The 15,881-nt window shown below is 43.0% G+C and overlaps 1 protein-coding gene across 2 annotated transcripts in view; it reads left to right on the plus strand.

The window, feature by feature from the left end:
• Positions 1 to 15,881, plus strand: part of LOC122934422 (cytochrome P450 2K6-like) — a 119,963-nt gene that overhangs the window by 38,524 nt on the left and 65,558 nt on the right. The window contains exon 1 of one of the 2 annotated variants that reach the window (XM_044289871.1): positions 1,676 to 1,773. The exons of the other annotated variant lie outside the window; for it this stretch is intronic. The gene's annotated coding sequence lies outside the window, so the exon portion shown is untranslated. Of the gene's footprint in view, positions 1 to 1,675; positions 1,774 to 15,881 lie in introns of those variants that run through there. 2 annotated transcript variants of the gene reach the window in all.

Here is a 15,881-nt window from a genome sequence, read left to right on the forward strand (position 1 = left end):
ATAATAACAAAAAAAGTAAAAATGTCAGCAGCAATAAAATACCACCAAATGAAAGCTCCATTAGTGAGAAGAAAAGGAGGTAAAATTCATTTGGGTGGTAAGTTGCATGACCGAGCGATAAACGGTGAAAGTAGTGTAGTGCCGAAGTGTAAAAAGTGCTCTGGTCATGAAGGGGGTTTCAGCTAGCGGGGCTGAAGTGGTTAACTTACAACTATTAGACAAAGAAGATTATAGCGCTATATTAGCTAAATTGTTCTATATTCTTTTTTTTTCTCGAATATTCGCTATATTACACTTTGTTTTTTAGAATATTTCTAATATTCTAAAACAAGAATATATAGCAATATAGCGAATATAAAAAAAAAAAAAATAATAATATAGAGCAATTTAGCTAATATAGCGCTATAATCTTCTTTGTCTAATAGTTGTAATTTTTTTCTCATCTGAAGTTCAGATTGGAAAAAAATGACAACAAAAAAAAAAAGATTATAGCACTATATTAGCTAAATTGCTCTATACTTGTTTTTTTTCGAATATTCGCTATATTGCTATATTTTCTTGTTTTAGAATATTACGAATATTCAAAAATTTGCATATTGCACGATCATTACCTTGACGATTTTTCAAGTAAAAAAATCATAGAATATAACGAATATTAAAATTTGCGCATATTCAACGAATATTCTACAAAATATTAGCGAAATATCGCAAATTCGAATATGACCCCTGCTGCTCATCACTAGTGTTACATCTGTTTTATTTTTTAGCAGATCCATTATAACAAGGCCTGTCCTTGTTTGCAAAACGGACAAGGATAGGATATTTTCAATTTTTTTTTTTTGCAGAACGGACTTGCGGACATATGGATATGGAATGCACACAGAGTCATTTCCATTTTTTGCAGACCCATTGGAATAAATGGTTACGCATATGGGCCGCAAAAACAATGGAGCTGACACAGACAGAAAAAAGGTTGTGTGCCCTTACTGCTACTGCTGTCACCTCCCCACTATGTCTTGGGTCCACTACTGTCACTGTTACTGCCACTGCTGCCACCCTTCACACTTAGACATGGGCCACTATTGTCATTGTTAATGCCACTGCTGCCACCCTCTGTCATATGGCCACTATTGTCATTGTTAATGCCACTGCTGCCACCCTCTGTCATGTGGTCACTATTGTCACTGTTACTGTCACTGATGCTACTGCCACCCTTCCCAATTATGTTATGGGGCCACTATTGTCATTGATACTGCCACTGCTGCTGCTGGCACCTTCCCCACTGAATACTGGCACTGCACAGTTATGTACACGGAGATAAATTGTAGCAGAGTCTGTAGTTCAGCAGTCTCCTATGCTCTCCCTGCACTCTCCCTGCAGTTTCTCTTCCAAGCCTACACACTGAGATTGGGCCACCTAGTGGGAACAGTATGAATAGGCAGTGTGGCTTGGCTATACCAGATTTATACAGATCTGTAACAAATTAGTTCAGAATGAATCAAATTTCTTGGCGAACTTTGGCAAAGGTGCCAAATTGAATTTTTTTTAAAACTTGGCTAATTATTACAAAATAGCAGATAACCACAGTTCTGGGGTACTGCACGTGTCTTTGGACATGTACAGTAATAATTAAATATAGAGGATCGGACTTCAGTCAGATTACAGCTGGTGAGGTCAGCAAAGGGTTTAAATATTCTCTCAGGGCTAATCAAAATACAATTCAGAAAAAGTGAAGAGAGAAGAAAGAACCAGCTGTATTCTCCACACTGCACGGTGAGCAAGAGTTCCGTTAGTATGAATTATATGCAATGCAATGACATAGAAAATATCAATTACATCAAGATTTTGTAGACATAAATAGAGAAAAGATTCTTTGAGTTTTTAGTTAAATTAAAGTCCTTTTATGCCAATATCCTGATGTGTTGGGAAATCGCTATACATGACCATTAGCACCAAAAGTGTTTCAAATATATGTACTGTATAGCTAGCATTTTGGGAATATATATATATATATTAAGGATGGTAGGCAGGGTAAGTGGACACAGTACAGTGGCAAAAAAACTGTTTGTAAAGCAAAACTTCAAGGTTTATTCACACATAAGGTATAGCACAAAACGCAAGTCACTTTGCAGTCTTGGCTTTTGTTCACACACACGAAAAGTTCATAAAGCAAGAAAGTCACCTTATCTCCTGGGTGTTAGTTCACACCCTGCTGGCAGTTCTGCCTCATCAAGTCCATAAGCAGGCTTTAGGAGGCCTGTTTCCCCTACACCCGGGTCCCAGCCCTCTAAGTCGGCACAAGCCTCAGATCCCAACACAGAGATCCCCTCTTGTGAACCCAGCTGTCTTGTAACCCCTTAAGGACACAGCCTTATTTCACCGTAAGGACCATGCCATTTTTAAAATGCTTTTACTTATTCAGGCCATTCTGAGATTGTTTTTTCGTCACATATTGTACTTCATGAAACTGGTAAAGTTAAGTAAAAAAAAATCATTTTTATTTATAAAAAAAAACAAATTTACCAAAGATTTACAAAAAATTGCACATTTCCAAGTTTCTCTACTTCTATAATACATAGTAATACCTCCAAAAATAGTTATTGCTTTACATTCCCCATATGTCTACTTCATGTTTTGATTATTTTAGGAATAATATTTTATATTTTGGGGATGTTACAAGGCTTAGAAGTTTAGAAGCAAATCTTGAATTTTTTCAGAAATTTTCAAAAACCCAATATTTAGGGACCAGTTCAGGTCTGAAGTCACTTTGTGAGGCTTACATAATAGAAACCACATAAAAATGACCCCATTCTAGAAACTACACCCCTCAAGGAATTCTAATCTAATTTTACAAACGTTGTTAACACTTAAGGTGCTCCACAAGAGTTATTGACAAATAGAGATGAAATTTCAGAAATTCATTTTTTTGCCAACTTTTCAATTTTAACCCATTTTTTTCCACTAACAAAGCAAGGGTTCACAGCCAAACAAGACTGTATCTTTATTGCCCTGACTCTGCCATTTACAGAAACCCCCTTTATGTGGTTGTACACTACTGTATGGCCACATGGCGGGGCGTAGAGGGAAAGGAGCGCCGAGTGTTTTTTGGAGGGCTGATTTTTATGGACCGGTTTATTTACATTGTGTCCTGTTTCAACCCCCCTGATGCACCCCTGGAGTAGAAACTCCCTAAAAGTGACCCCATCTAAGAAACTACACCCCTCAAGGTATTCAAAACTGATCTTAAATGCTATGTTAACCCTTTAGGTGCTCCACAAGAGTTATTGGCAAATGGAGATGAAATTTCAGAGTTTAATTTTTTTGCCAAATTTTCCATTTTAACCCATTTTTTACAGTAACAAAGCAAGGGTTAACAGCCAAACAAGACTGTATCTTTATTGCCCTGACTCTGCCATTTACAGAAACACCCCTTATGTGGTCGTACACTAAAGTACGGCCACACGGCAGGGCATAGATGGAAAAGAGCACCGCGTGGTTTGTCCAGGGCTGATTTTTATGGACCGGTTTATTTAAACAGTGTCCTGTTTCAAGCCCCCCTGATGCACCCGTGAAACTCCCTAAAAGTGACCCCATTTTGGAAATTACGGGATAAGGTGGCAGTTTTTTTTTAACTATTTTTAGGGTACATATGATTTTTGGTTGCTTTATATTACATTTTTGTGAGGTAAGGTTACCAAAAATTGAAATTCTGAAATTTCATCTCCATTTGCCATTAACTGTTAAGGAACACCTAAAGGGTTAACAAAGTTTGTAAAATCAGTTTTCAATACCTTGAGGGGTGTAGTTTTTAAATGGGGTCACTTTTTGGGAGCTTCTACTCTAGGGGTGCATCAGGGGGGCTTCAAAATGGACACGGTGTCAATAAAAAAGGCCATTAAAATCGACCTTCCAGAAACCATGTCGGTCCTTTCCTTTTGCGCCATGCCTTTTAGTGATACAGCAGTTTACGACCACAAATGTGGCGTTTCTGTAAACTGCAGTATCAGGGTAATAAATGTTAAGTTTTGTTTGGTTGTTAACCCTTGCTTTGTTACCGGAAAAAACATGCACCGTTTTTTTTTTTTTTTGACCGTGTTAATCTGGAGGGTTAGGTCATGGGTTATTTTTATAGAGGAGATTCTTACGGACATGGTGATACCTAATAAGTCAACTTTTTTACAATTATTTATTTAGACTATATTATCCTTTTTGATACAATAAAAAAAATGCATATCTCTAAAGTCTGAGTCATTTTATTTTAGCCGATTGTATTAGGTAGGGGCTCATTTTTTGCAGGATGAGGGGACGGTATTAATGGCACTATTTTGGGGGCTATATGACTTTTTGATTGATTGCTATTAAACTTTTTGTTATGTAAGGTGACCAAAATAACTCTTTTTTTGCACCTTTTTTTTTTTGGACCGTGTTAATCTGGGGGGTTAGGTCATGGGGTATTTTTATAGAGGAGATTATTACCGACACAGAGATACCTAATTTGTAAACTTTTTAAAATTATTTTATTTTTGCAAACTTTTTGAACACATTTTTTGGGGTGTCTCAAGTCTGAGAACCATCGTTTTTATTGATTGTCAGTGGCTAAATGGAAAAGGGGATTATAAATGTAGTACTCCATGGAAGTGTGGTACTCCCTGAAGAAACCGTCAATGCAGAGGCCCGGATGATCGGGGCACGTGTCACATTGAGTAGTGGTGTCCTTCCGTATCCCCCTCCTGTGACACACTCTGCACTTTTTTGGGGTCCGTCCCTTCTTTCCAGTATGGGGGACCACACCTTGAAAGTGTTGGCCAGGGACTATCCGCCTACAGTTCCCGAGGTATTCCGGCCTGCTCTTTCCCAGTCAGAATAGATCAGGGCCTTGAGGACTGCCTCATAGAACTGCAGGAATTTCCCTGTGTTGCCAGCGCACTGGAACAGTACAAAAGAGTTGTACAAGGCAACCAGTACCGCAACTTTTTGTACCATGTCCGCGTTTTGCGCATGGCGTTATATGGCTTGAGGACTTGATCAGAGAGATCCACTCCTCCCTTATACCAATTGTAGTCAACAATACAATCTGGCTTGAGGACCGTTGCCACGGTACCTCACACAGGGACAGGGGTGATGCCGTTACTGTGAATTGTGGACAGTACAAGGACATCCCTCTTGTCCTTATAGCTGACCAGCAGCAGGTTTCCACTGGTAAGGGCACGGGTCTCACCCCTGGGGATAGGTACCTGGAGGGGATGGGTAGGCAGGCCACGTTGATTTTTCCGCACGGTCCCACAAGCAGACGTGGATCTGGTGGCGAAGGACTGGAACAAGGGGATACTAGTATAAAAGTTATCCACGTAAAGGTGGTAACCCTTATCTAGCAGTGGCTGCATAAGGTCCCACACAAGTTTCCCACTAACACCCAGAGTGGGGGGACATTCTGGGGGTTGAATATGGGAACAAAGTTTGTACAGCTTTACGCCATATGTCGCCCGCTTTGAGGGAACATACTGGCAGAAAATGAGTCTCCCCTTTAACACAATGAGAGACTCATCAACTGTGACCTCCCTTCCAGGTACGTAGGCCTCCAAAAATTTGGCCCCGAAGTGATCGATGACTGGCCTGATTTTCTGCATAATGCAGGCATTTCCGGATGGCCTCAAACCGGGAGCGTGTCATGGCATACTATAGAGTGGGGTCTGGTAGAGGACGTCCCCACTCCAGTAATGCCTGATACTAGGTTTCTTGACTAGGCCCATGTGCAGCACGAGGCCCCAAAATGTCCTCATCTCGGCTGCACTGACCGGGGTCCAGCCACCGGGCCTAGCCAAAATGGAGCCTGGGTTTTGAGCGACAAACTGTTGGGCGTACAGGTTTGTCTGCTCCACCATTAGGTTTACAAGTTGGTCACTGAAAAAATGACTAAAAAAGTCGTATTCACTGAAGCCCACTGTGGAAATCTGGATTCCTGGTTGTCCAACAAAATCAGGAATCACGGGCTCAAATCGCTCTGGGGTACACCAGCCAAGTTCACCTGCAGGTGGGCTCAGGTGGACTGACCTGGTGGGCCGGAAAACAAGTACGAGCCCCAGAGCTGCTCGTACTAGGGTGGGCTACAGGGTCCCCATTATGGGGGTCCCCTTGATCCGCCTGGCAGCGTCTCCGCCGCCTTGGAGGCTCATCATCGCTTAATGATGATGATGACGCGGATGACAAAAGGAAAGTGGGGTCATCCTCGTCCTCACTGGGGCTCCCGGACTCGGAGGGCATATGCCTCCTCGGCCGAGAACGTCCGGCGGGCCATAGGGGAGTGTGTGTCTGTGTGTGTGTGTGTATGCGTGTAAATCTTTATTAGGTGTGTGCGTGTGTGGTGGCATGGGTGTTCCCAGACTTTTCCCTAAAACTAACAGGGAAAAATAACAACAAAAAAACTAACTAAAAAAAAACAGCCCCAAAAAATGTGAAAAAAATAAATTAAATAATGTACTCGCTGATCAGCTGTCCAAAGCTGATCAGCGGTGGGGTGGGCGATGCACTAACAGTGACCGGACGCTAAAGAGTGTCAATATATATATATATATATGTTGGTAAGGCTGATTAGTCAGCCTGCATTTGTGGGAGGGGCGGAGGCTCTCCATATACGAGCCACAGCCTCACTCACAGGCGTCTGTTCTCAGGGGCACAGCGGCCGCTGGGTGTCATTAGCAAACTAGATTCTCTGGTGGTAGGAGTCTTTCTTTGCAGCATGGACCTTGTTATTTTGCTCTCTGATACCGTAGCATGCACGCGCCATACTATGTAAGTAGGTTGGACCAGGGCCGTCTCTCCTGGCCGGCCGGAACCGACTTTGCTAGCGAACGGGAGGCTTTGCCTCAGAATCTGCTGCCTCAGGTTTGTTCGTTGGGGCTAAATACTTCTATTTCTTTTCAACTTTGTTTGTTGGTAATAGGAGTTAGTTCGTATAAATCTTTTAAGTTTCACTTTGCTTTGTTCATCTAGTATAAAAAGTTACTTCAGCCGGTTTGCTGTAAAGGAAGAGTTACCCGGGCTGCACATGACATCATGTTTGGAGATCGGATGCAGCGTTTATTGTTTAGGCTTCTTGCTTTAGCTGTTCCTTGCCACATGTCTCCCCCTCCCCCTGCTACCACCATCTTTAGACTTCACATATTTCACTGCTCCATGTACTTAAACCCTGCCGCACTTTCATGCTCCCTCCACTGTTATCCTGAGCCGCATTTACACTTTCGGCTTTTATTTCATGTCTTATGCTGCATCCGCACGTCCTTACTGTCCAGCACTTTCCTACTCTTGGTTCGTATTCACTAAGATTGGTCTCACATTCAAGCTGCGTTCACCTGTTGGCTGTTACATCTCATTCCGTCCCCAGCCGGATCCGTATCACACGCCTGTTATTGCATGTTGTATACTCGGCTTACAGCCATAGCTGCTACTGTTACTCCATTTTCATGCTCTGGATGCACCACCTTGCTCCACTCACAACCAGAGCTGCGTTTATACCAAATTTCATGCTCTGCTTATACCCAAAGTTGTGTTCACACTTCTACTGCTACACCAGATCGCATACCCCACTAACCAAAGCCGCTTTCCATGTCTGCTGTCACATCAAGTTAATATTCCGTTCACATCCAAAGCTGCGTCCGCATGTCTGCTTTCACATCTTGTTTTATACTCCTTTCACTACTACAGCTGCGTCCACGTGTCTGCTTTCGCATCACTTCAATACTCTGCTCACTTTCAGGTTGCATTTATACGTCTGCTTTATACCATGCTTTTCATGCGCTACCCATACTCAGAGCTGCGCCTATACCATGTTTTTAGGTACCACTCACATCCAAGGCTGCATTCACCCATTTGTTGTTACATCATGTGTTGTACTCTGCTCCCACTCAAAGCTGCATTCTCCTGCTCATTGCTACGTCATGGTTTTGCTCAATCTCACCAGGGCAGTCTGCACCCACTGCTCTGGTACCTCTCTCCTGACAAACATAACTGCGTTCTTTTCAGGCTTACGTTCCCTTCCTCGGTGGTCTGTTACATTCCATAGGCCTACTTTTTGTTTAATCCTGGTTCATAATCACTCAGACTGGTCTCCTTTTACTTCTGGTTCATATTCACTCAGATTGGTCTCCTGCCCAAGTTCACCAAACAGCTCCTCAGCGGAGGTCAGTGCGCCAGGAAGTTTCCTGCTATGTTTTCACAAGCTGTTCATTTGTTTGTCACGATAAGAGACTTCTCTTAGCGAACTTGCAATGCCCCAGGCTCTTGTTTTTTCTCCCATCTCTGTTTCAATTTCATGTTTATGGTGCGCGTTGGTTTGTGTTTTATGTATGCACGTGTTTCGGATTACTAATGTCTATATTTTTAATGCCTGTTGGCAGTCATGTTCCTTAGGCCACCATCTAGCCAATCCAATCATTCAAGTCGCTTCATATGCCATCAGGTCCGGCTTACGTTTTAATTACTTATCGTCACCGCAACGTCATCCCTCTGGCTTCGGGGGCCCTATGACTGATCCGGCCTCATGGCTCCAGGTGCCCCATGACCGTTTTTTCATGTTTTGTTTGTTAGGGATCCGACATGGTTGTAGGCTAGTTAGTGTTCCAGGTTTGCTGTTGGAGGGGGTCATGGTTATGCAAGTCCCCAAGGCATTCTGATGCTGCATAAGTGGTTTATATTATAAAAAAAAAAAATCATAAGAGGCTCGTACGAGTGGCTCTTCGCTTATAGGACCTCACGACTGGCATCGTCATTCGTAGTTCGCATGGTCATCTGATACTGGCTCCCGCCATAAGGGGCTCTCGCGCATGGCTCCCGCCATAAGGGGCTCTCAAGCATGGCTCCCACCATAAGGGGCTCGCTGGAGTGGCTCTTGGCTAAGAGGATTTCACAATTGTCATCGACATTGGTAGGTCATACAGCCATCTGATACTATTTTCCATGGCACACCTTTCAGAAGTTTTCTTTTGTTCATTTATATTTTACAAATTAGTACTTGCGGTTTATTTCAGCCTCATTTCATTAAGAAGCTTACCCCATGTCTGTCTTTGTCTTTCTAGGTTATCGAGTCCCGGTTGATTACTAAACCCGTTGGGTTAAGCCCCAATCTTTTCCCCAGCCGTCCTTAATTCTAAGGTTCGCATTGTGCGGCTGCCAGGTGGTTGCTTTGGCCCCATGGCTTCAGGGGTCGGACCAATGGTTATCTGTCCACCTGTGCAGCCACGTAGTTTATCTTGGGTATCGCCTGCCACATCTGTCAGGCTCATGGTTTAATTTTACCTGCACCTTATTCAGGTCACTTTTTATAGTTATAATAAAAAAAAAAAAGAAATCAGCCCCACGGCTTTGGGGGCCCGATGACCGCTTCGGCCCCACGGCTTTGGGGGCCTGATGACCGCTTCGGCCCCGCGGCTTTGGGGGCCCGATGACCGCTTCGGCCCCACGGCTTTGGGGGCCCGATGACCGCTTCGGCCCCACGGCTTTGGGGGCCCGATGACCGCTTCGGCCCCACGGCTTTGGGGGCCCGATGACTGTTTTCAATCCTGCTGGGCTGATTGCCTGGTTGGTTGTTCATCTGTGCATCTGGGCTGATTTGGCCCCTATGTATCGCATACATACCTGCTTCCCTAATTTCCTAATAATCCATGTTAATTGCTCACATTATGTTTTGACCGCAAACTGGTCCGGTTCGCCCTACAGCATCATTGTCATGTCTTACACAGATATTTCGTCTTTCTTTAATTGTTCATGCTTTCGTTCAGGTCCTGCCAGAGAAAGAACAAGTAGGGCAATTCCCTCTAGCATTTCAGTCTCTGATCGTAGTCATTCATATCTTGTCAACCAGGTCCCCGCACTAAGTCTTTGCCTTTTTACCACAACCAGGAATTCATTTTCGCTGGTAGCTTCATTGCGTTGCATTCCCTCACTCATGGAAGGGCATAGACAGAATCTTGTATATTATGGCTTCGTAGCTTCTTGCCGCACTAACCTCAGACTCCCTACAACCACGCTGAATCGGATTTTGGACAAGGTCCAGCATTTCCTCACGGTAGAAGATTCAGATAGTAGGTCGGTCTTCACGTCTCAAGCGTAAAAACAATTCTCAGGGGCACACAGTAGAACAACGCGCGGACCACGGCGAGCAGATAGCTGTTGTCTGGGGAACTATTCAAGGATTCTATTCCTATCTACATGGTTCTTTTTGGCCCTCATTCCTGTATAGTCTAGGCAGTTAGGTTTCGGTCCCACGATCTCCTGAGGCTAGGGCATTGCCAGTACTCGCACTAGAACCAAACTTTAAAAGTTTCAGTTGTTTTTTATGATCCATTTCACAACGTATTCCCGGTCCTCCATTCCGCTTTGGAGCAGTATCCGCAATATTGAGCATCATGTCTCTGGCCTTGTCATCCACAAGATGGGTTGTAGGTCTCCTACTGGTCTTGCCTCATATACCCCGAATTTTCGCTCTAGATCCCTGACGCCTTGCAGTTGGCTTGGGGATTAGTTTGCACATGCCATTCGAGTTCCTTTCCTACCCTACTTGGCTTGGTTTTTTCCCACTTATAGGCCAACCACGATCATGGCTTAGGGCACACAACTAGCCATTTAGTCAGGTCAGCTAAGACACGCCTAGCTGGGTTAGGTTGTTCCCGTTATTTCTCTCCCTAGGGTTCTTCAGATATCTCTTGGGGGTAGCCATGACCACAAGTTGGTAAGGCTGATTAGTTAGCCTGCATTTGTGGGAGGGGCGGAGGCTCTTCATATACGAGCCACACCCTCACTCACAGGCGTGTGTTTTCAGGTGCCCCACCCTCCCTCCCTTATCTTCTCATTTCCACAGGGTATGCCCACTTATAGGCCTACCCACGATCATGGCTTAGGGCACTCAACTAGCCATTTAGTCAGGTCAGCTAAGACACGCCTAGCTGGGTTAGGTTGTTCCTGTTGTTTCTCTCCCTATGGTTCTTCGGATATCTCTTGGCCGTAGCCATGACCACAAATTTAAATATATACATATATTTATATATATATATATATATATATTTTGACCTTTTGCTAAAATACAACATTTTTCCTCATATACACACAAACACCTACAGTGTCTTTCCCCTTTACACCATAGATTGTTATCTCTTGCGGGCAGGGCTCTCATATCCCCTCCACCGTGTATCAGTCTCATAGTAATATAGTACATAAGGCCATAAAAAGACACTTGTCTATCCAGTTCAGCCTGTTATCCTGCAAGTTGATCCAGAGGAAGGCAAAAAAAAACAAAAAAACGTGAGGTAGAAGCCATTTTTCCCCACTTAAGGAGAAAAAATTCCTTATCGATTCCAATCAGGCAATCAGAATAACTCCCTGGATCAACGACCCCTCTCTAGTAGCTATATTCATGCTTATTGTAATTATGTTGCTACACTATATATATATATATATATATATATATATATGTGTAACACCTAATAGATGTACAGCCCCATGGAATTAGGCTTTGTTCACATATCAGTAGTGAATCCTGCTCAGAGATCAGGTGTAATTATTTGATTTGCACCTATTCTGTGTGCACCTATTCTTTTAACCAACCCTAATATTGGATTACAATAACTGATCGAACTAACTGACCAAATAACTAAGTGTGTACGCAGTCTTAATGGTGCTCTCAAATAAATAATACTTTCTCATTAAGGGTATTGTTGAGCGAATTGAAGTGAATTAAAATGAATTCAATCTGAATTTCTGGAAAAATTTGAATAATTACGAATTTCCTTACGATTTGTTGTAACAAATGTTTTTGTTTTTTCCTAACATGGCAGCTACATGTGTTACAAAATGAAAGCAAGAAGCCTGGCAATGAGATAAGACCAATAATGCCATGCAGCCAGCCAATCAGTAAATAGCCATCCATTGTAGTGTCACAGCACTATGAAAGCCTCATCCCAAGCAGGGAAGAACTGAGCATAGGGAGAGACATGACAAGTGCTAGGGACAGTGTTTTAGAAATCTTTTAAGTGTAGAATATAGGACAGGGACGGTGTAGGGAGATCATAGGGAGAGTTCTCAGACATTGCAGGGAGACTCCAGAGAAAGTGCAGGCTCAGTGTAATCACCCAGTGAATCTTGTTCATATGCTGTGCAATTCGTTTTTAATCTGTTCTGTTAAAGATAGACTTACTGTGCATCAGACTCATTATAAACATGCAGTCTAATATATAGGGGTGTTTACCTAGTTCATCTGCTGTGCTGACGTACTGTCGATTGGACTCATTTTCAAAAAGGCGGTCTAATATACAGGTGCGTTTACCTAGTGCATCTGCTGCGCCATTCATAATTAATCTGTTTATTTATATATAGACTTACTGTGCGTCAGACTCATTGTCAACAGGCGATCTAATATACAGGTGCATTTACCTAGTTCATCTGCTGCATCTTTAATATTTAATCTGTTCAATTATACATAGACTTAATGTGCATCAGACTCATTGTCCGCAGGCAGTCTAAGATATAGGCGTGTTTACCTAGTCCATTTGCTGTGCTATTCATAAATAATCTGTTTAGTCATACATAGACTTACTGTTGATCAGACTCATCGTCAGCAGGTGGTTTAATATATAGGTGCATTTACCTAGTTCATCTGCTGCGCCTTTAATAATTTATCTATTCTGTTATACATAGACTAAGGGGGGCATTTATTATCTAGAAATACGCCTATGTTAGGCATATTTCCGGTGCATATTGCGGCACAATGGCTAGTTGTGCTGTAATCTTTGACTTTTCCCCACTCAAGCCAGGTTCCAAGTGGCGTGGCTGGGGAAGGAGACGGGCTGGGAGGTCCGTCTTATTTATCATTTTCTATTCCTGATTTAGGTGTAGAAAATGGTCTAAATGTAAGCCAGCTAGGAAGATGGCTTACATTTAAACTGGCGCTGAGTGTGCTGAAGTTATGTAGTGCTTCTCCCTAACATTGGTGGATCCACCGCCAGATATAAAGGTTATTAAGACCGGTGTCTAAAACACTGGGCTTATTAAATGACCCCCTAATTGTGCATCAGACTCATTGTCAACAGGCGGTTTAATATCTAGGTGGATTTACCGATTTCATCTACTGCACCATTCATAATTAATCTGTTTAGTTATACATAGACTTAGTTTGCATTAGACTCATTGTCAACAGGCAGTCTAATATATAGGTGCATTTACCGAGTTCATCTTTTGCGCTTTTAATAATTAATATGTTCAGTTATACATGTACTGAGTGTTAGTGTTGAGCGAATAGAACTCCAGGTAGTTAAATACGATCTGAATTTCAGGTACAATTTGATTCGCTGCAAAGCCAAAATTTATTGTGCTTTGTGGTAATGAATAAATTTTACCTGAAATAATGTAAAAAATAAAATATTACTTACCATTTGAACGCGAAGAGCTGGTCGCTGCCATGATGACCGACGTGATGGCGTCATCACAGGCCATGCAAGATTTCGTCCTAGATCTTTGGTCAATATGGTGGTGTCTACAGCTCACGGCCACCTGTGGAGGCGGAAATGGCACAGGAGGGGGAGGAGGACGACGAAGAGGAGGACATAAACGGCCAGGAATTCTATGCAGAAGTAGGTGGTTTATCTGCTCAAGTGACAGGAGAGGAGCAGGGGGAGCAGAGAGAGCTACAGGGTGACGACAAAGACGATTCAGATGACCCTGACAGACCGTGACAGTATGCAGTGGAGATGGAGGCAGGGAGTCCCTCCAAGTCCCTTGCGCAAATCGCCAGAAGCATACTGAGTTGCTTGCAAAGTGACAGCCGTATTATCACCATTCGGCAAAGGGATAACTTCTGGCTCTCCACAATGTTAGACCCTTGCTATTGGTTCAAAATTGGGCTTTTTTTACACCTTCTGAGAAGGATGAAAAATGCAACTACTATCGAGACATCCTTTGTAGTTGGTTGGTCGATGCCTACGTGCGCTATCGCACAAAATTCACAAAGGTTTAACCCTCTGAGCTCACATTCCACTGCCATGACTGCTGGGTGGGCAAGGGGGGGGGGGGGGGGGGGGGGCAGGAGCAGCACCAGCTCAATCAGCAGCAACTTAATTCTTGAGTCTCTGATGAGCACTTTTCTTCACCTCTCTACTGAAGAAACCACCCAGAATGAGCAGGACATGGAGCAGAACCTGGACCAGCAGGTGATTGCATACTTGGCCTGCACCCTGTCACCCCAGTTCCAGATCCTCTGGAATACTGGGCAGCCAAACTTGAATTGTGGCTGTAACTGGCTGATAGTGTTGATCACAAATTTTTATTGCGAATATCGGCACTTCGAGAATTCACGAAGATATAGAATATAGTGCTATATATTCGTATTCATAATATGTTTTTTTCATTAGTAACCTCCCTTCTTGCTTGTGGGCCAATGAGAAGGCTGCAATATCTTTGTCTGGGCAACATCCCTAGCAACCAATAGGAAAGTTGCCATTTTCAGCATTTTTTTTTTTTGCATTTCTGAGAGATAGGAATTACTTTTTCACTGCTGTCCATACAAACATTCTACAGACATAGTGCTGTGATTTCACAACCATACTTAGCGCACCAATCAGTAATATCTACTCAGACCTGATAAAATGTGAAGTTGCATGTATTGCGCAAAAAAATATGCGCATCATTAGTGCAGATTTGCACAATCGCGAAAATAGTTCGGGTTCGGTGTTCGGCGATTTCTATGGCGCTTTTTGAAAGACTGCAAAGCAGCCAATCAACAAGCGTCATACTACTTGCCCCAAAAGGCCATCACAGCCATGCCTACTATTAGCATGGCTATGATTGGCCAACTGCAGCATGTGACCCAGCCTCTATTTAAGCTGGAGTCACGTAGCGCCGCCGGTCAGTCTGCTCGGATTAGTGTAGGGAGAGGCTACAGCTGCTGTGAGGGAGAGATCAGGGAGAAATCTTATGAAGATTCAGAACTGCTTCTTTACTCAGCGATCTACAGCAAATGTGTTTTGTCAGTGCAGTGCACCATTTTTTTAAGCCTGCCCTGAGCCAACTACTACTGAAAACAAACTTTTTTTTTCTTCAGTTAGTCAATATCAATACATAATAGGCAGCCATTTTATGCAACGATAGCCTGTGCTGGTGCACTATCTGCAAGTCCAGAAATACAGCTTTTTGCTTACTGGGGTGAAAAAAGTACATCTGTTTCATATAGTGCACATCTGCGATTACACATGCATAAGTGAGTGTCACATTTAGGCCAGAAATACAGCTTTTTGCTTACTGGGGTAAAAAAATAAAAAAACTCTGATATACTGCACATCTGGGATCACACGTGCATAAGTGAGTGTCACATTTAGGCCAGAAAAACGGCTTTGGCATACTGGGGTGAAAAAAGCCTCTGATATACTGCATATCTGGGATTACACGTACATAAGTAAGTGTCATATTTAGGCCAGAAATACAGCTTTTTGCTTACTGGGGTTAAAAAAAAAAACTCTGATATAGTATACATCTGGGAGTAGACATGCATAAGTGACTGTGAAATTTAGGCCACAAATACTGCTGTCATATAGAGTTTAAAAAGAAAAATTTAGTGCAATTCCCTACAACAGGGTTTTTATTGGCGTTTAATTATTTTGAAAAGACTTAACCGCTTTTTACTTTGCTTGGTGAACGCTAACTATGAGGCAAACATCTAATAAGGGACGCGGCCATGGTCATGGTGGTGGTGTTGGTGTAGCCTCTGGTGCAGGGAGAGGACGTGGCCGTTCTGCCACAGCTACACGTCCTACAGAACCTACTACCTCAGGTCCCAGTAGCCGCCAGAATCTACAGCGATATTTGGTTGGACCTAATGCCGCTCTAATGATTGTAAGGCCTGA

Source organism: Bufo gargarizans, chromosome 4, assembly GCF_014858855.1.
Source record: "Bufo gargarizans isolate SCDJY-AF-19 chromosome 4, ASM1485885v1, whole genome shotgun sequence".
NCBI lineage: Eukaryota > Metazoa > Chordata > Amphibia > Anura > Bufonidae > Bufo > Bufo gargarizans.